Raw genomic sequence first — 4,194 nt, 5'->3', positions numbered from 1 at the left:
TTTTCTCTCTCCCTCCTTCACTCTCACTTTCTGTCTTTGTTTTTCCCTCTCTCCATCTCTTTCTCTCTCTCTAACCAGATACGTTACTCTTACAGATCTCTATATTTTAGATATATATGGAAAACCAATGAGCAGGCAGGGGCATCTGTAACACAGTAACAGTTAGGCCTATCGCTCTTGCACCCAGAAGATTTAAATCCAGTTTCCCTTCGGGAAAGTTTATTTTATCGAGTATCTCCCATCTGCCTGCCTGAGAGAATGTTGTATCCCACTTAGCCTGGGTTGGCAGCTTGCTCTTTAAATGATAAAAATTGTATCGATGGGGAAGTTTCCTAAAATTATTACTTTTGTCATCCTTGTGAAACTCCTCCACCACAACATCCTCATACACTTCTTATTTTGCATCAACCCTGTTTAGATTTTGTTTACTCTTTTGCTGGCTGGTTCAGCTTTCTCATTGCCTATTTCATGCATTCCGATACGAAAAGTGGTCATGTAAACTCAAGCTCTAGACATTTGGTTTTTTTTTTCAAGAACTTGTTTCACCTTCTTGCTTGCCTTGTTTCTGCTATTTTTTAACTTCTACCATTCTTCGAGTGAAGTATGATGAGAAGTAGCCTTTAATGTTCTTCTTTTTTCACATGGCTACTGTGAGTATACAATGATCCAGCAATTTGTAACAAGATTTAGTTATGTTGCATTCTGAGAAAACCTTCAGCAGGTTCATACTATTCATAGCTTTGTTCAGACCAATAAAAGGAAATACAGTGGGGTGTGCTGTAATCAAACACGGTTAATTCAAAAACAGCGATAAACCGAAAGAAAGCAAAATCCCTGATTGTATTTCTTCGTTAAAAAGGTATGGATAAACTTCCATTTCTAAACGTGAAAGAATTTCGAGTGTCAGTTTTGACAAAATCATCTCCCCCATGTCTTTCGGCTAACAGAATTTCTGTGTAAATAAATCGGGGCTCATTCCTAGTTCTTCAAATAATGCCAGATAGGCAGTCGCACCACCATCATTGAAGACACAAGCAGCCCCAGACACTGCTGGTTTTACTACAGTCAGTCCATGATTTTTGGTTTTGGGGCATAGTGTCACTGCAAATTTTGGCTGCCCCTGAAATCAGTGTTACCTATTGTCTGAACCCTGAAATGTCAGCCAAAAGACCTGGGTGCAGGGGCAACGCCATTTGAAAAAAAAACCCACCATTTCCTTGTACAAAAATGTAAAATTGCAAGCTTTAAAAATCAGATGAAATGTTCACATTTCCTATGTATGGTATGAGCAGATTTAGATTACACTTGCAGGCCTACTTGTATGACAAACATTACGACAGTAAAAAAATCGAAATAATTGATTGCTTTTCTTACCTCCGTCTCATTCAAAGTTCTGGTTGACCCTTTTCGTCACCTCTTACGATGCATGCTTGGGTCAGGCAGTGGATACCATTCTTACTCCTTACCCACAAGGATGCTCTAGTGAACTGCTTAGTGGCCTTCTTGAAAAATTTCATGATAGACTATTGAGGCCCATTTGGCTCTGTCCTTTCGGAGATGGACGTTAAACTCGGAGGTCCTGCCTCTTCTACAACCTAATAGTATTGATAGGGACGTTAAACTTATATGCACATGTGTGCTCTTTTCCCACTTTGACCTCTTTCTATTTTAAGTTTGGTCTTCTATGTACCCTTTGATAAATTCCATGACTCATGTGGAAAGTAGCACCATTGTTCAGCCTGATTCCATGTAAAGACTTTTCTGTTGACATCCACCCTTTGGCGCTCATATGACCTTATGCAGTTGCAAGGGCCGTAAAAACTCTATTAAAACTAAACTAAAAAAAACACTGACAGGAGATCATCTGGCCGTACTGAATTGGACTTGGCTTCAATATTGATGCGATGTCCTTCATTTGAACATAATATTTTGGAAAAGTCCCATACGGTTTTCTGCTGTTTATCAACATCCAGTACGGTCTAATGTGATGGAAGGATAATAATGCTGACACAATTGACAAAACATGTTTGTCCTTAACATCTCTGCAAGGACAGAAACCAACTTCTGGTCAGAATGAGAGAATGAGAACAAAAATTAGACAAAAATTCCACTCACAATGTGCAAACGATAACATAACACTGCACAGGCATTCTCAAACAAATTGTTGAAGCAGCTGCTTCTGTAACTAGTGAAAGTAGATTTCACACCTTTAATGTCACAAAATGCCAACCACTCTTGGCATGAGCAACATTACTCATCACCCCTGGGCCCAAAAACATCTGCAGCACAGCAGGTCAGTCGGGGGCCGGAATTTGCTGTGTTTGGGAGTGTGACTTTGAATTCAGATCACCATTTTGTCTGCTGGCTGCTGCAGCGAATATAGACGGGAGGGGCTGGTTGCTCAAGTGCGCTTTCTTGTTGGAATGGTGCACAGCAGTTTTGGGATGTTTGTGAAGGGCCTTTTTCCCGGACGAACTGTAGTTGATTTTGTCCTGACAGTACAGACACACCACAACACCATCATCAGTCAATTTCCTCTCATAATTATACGTGAGCCCGCCGGATTCATCATTTTCATCTAACCACTGCCGCCTAAATTTGTTCTTAATGGAGGAACCGATGTTCACACCCGCGCTCGAGGAACGCTCCAATACCGAAAATTGCTCCATTATGAATGAACGCTTTCCCTGTCATCAATCACTTTGATCTTTCACTGTACCTTTTATCCTATGGTAATAAATCCAACTCGAATTGAAAACTAACACAGCAACAAGTGTGACAGCGTCATTATCGGACTAGTTAAGCCAGCGTCGAGTGGGCACTCAATTTTCCAATGTAAACTTCCAGTTCGGGGCTTCTGGGACCCGCAAATGAGGTAGCCAGTTCTTACTTCATTTATTTCGCTTTTTTTTTTTTTGGCCAGCCGAATCGCGGAGGATTTCGGGATTTTTTTTTCCGCCGGCCGGATCGCGGACACATGTTGGCCCGCCCAAATGGCAAGTCGGCTGGAAAAAGACGGAAGATTTACATCCCTGCAACATCTCCCTCCAGACTATCTACCACTTTCGATTTTGTCGTCACCCTCTTCCCATCTACCACCATTAACTCAACTTCAGTGGCATCCTTTCCTTTCACAACTCTCCCTTCAAATGCTTTGGTGCAAATTTCATCCTCCCAAGCGTCTACCAGTCCTGCCCGAATCATCGTGTTCGGACACCCGGTGTCGACCAGAGCGTGTCGTAATTGCCCTCCAACGGTTACACTGATAGCGGGTACACCTACAATTTCCTCTTCCACACAAGCGCTTATCCCGCTTGTGCCCCCAGAGGCACCTCCACCACCCGTCCCTCGCCCACTTTTAGGCTTCCCCTTCGGCTCATATTTGCAATGAACAGCTATGTGCCCTTTGTCCCCTCAACAGTAGCAGATAACTGATTTCCTCCTATCCAAGCAATCATCTGAGCAGTCCCGCTACAAATGGGGCCCCCCCGCACCCAAAACACCCTTTCCCATACTTCTTGCCACTACCCGAGTCCTTTCCTTGTTGGCCATAAGTATCCTCGCTCTCCCAACCAGCTCAGACATGTTAATCGTCGTTTGAACCCCCACTATCTGCTGAAGTTCCACCGACACACTCCAAGGTAACCCTGTCACAAAAGCCAGCTTAACCGACTTTATCAAGCCCGGCCCCCTCCAGCCCACATGTCTTTCCCAGCCGCCTCAGTTCATTTGCAAATACATCCACCGGTTCCCCCGTACATCGCGATTCGCGTAGCTTACAATATGTCATAAACTCATTATCTGTGAAAACCTCCTTCGACCGCCTCTTTATCATATCAAACTCCTGCTGTTCTCTACTATCCATCTCCATGGACACTGCCAAGGCCTCCTCTTCCAAGTACAGTGGAACGAGACTTGCCACATCGGTTATATTCGTAAGTTTCGCTGCCAACTCTGCCTTCTGGAGCCAAGCAACAACATCCCCCTCACCCACTAAAGGCCTTCAAGACATCATGTTTTACGAACGTAGCTGTCTTACCGACCTCTCCCCAAACTACATGGATGAAATTTTCAGTTTTTTAAGATAAGATAATAAGCTGTATGAAAATGCAAACCGATTTGTGTTATCTTTTTTCTGTTTGTTTGTACAAGCGTTCAAAAATTGATCAAATTTTGGGCAAAAAAAAGGCTGGT

This window comes from Aplysia californica, unplaced genomic scaffold (genome assembly GCF_000002075.1).
Source record: "Aplysia californica isolate F4 #8 unplaced genomic scaffold, AplCal3.0 scaffold00015, whole genome shotgun sequence".
NCBI lineage: Eukaryota > Metazoa > Mollusca > Gastropoda > Aplysiida > Aplysiidae > Aplysia > Aplysia californica.
This window is presented reverse-complemented; position numbering follows the sequence as displayed.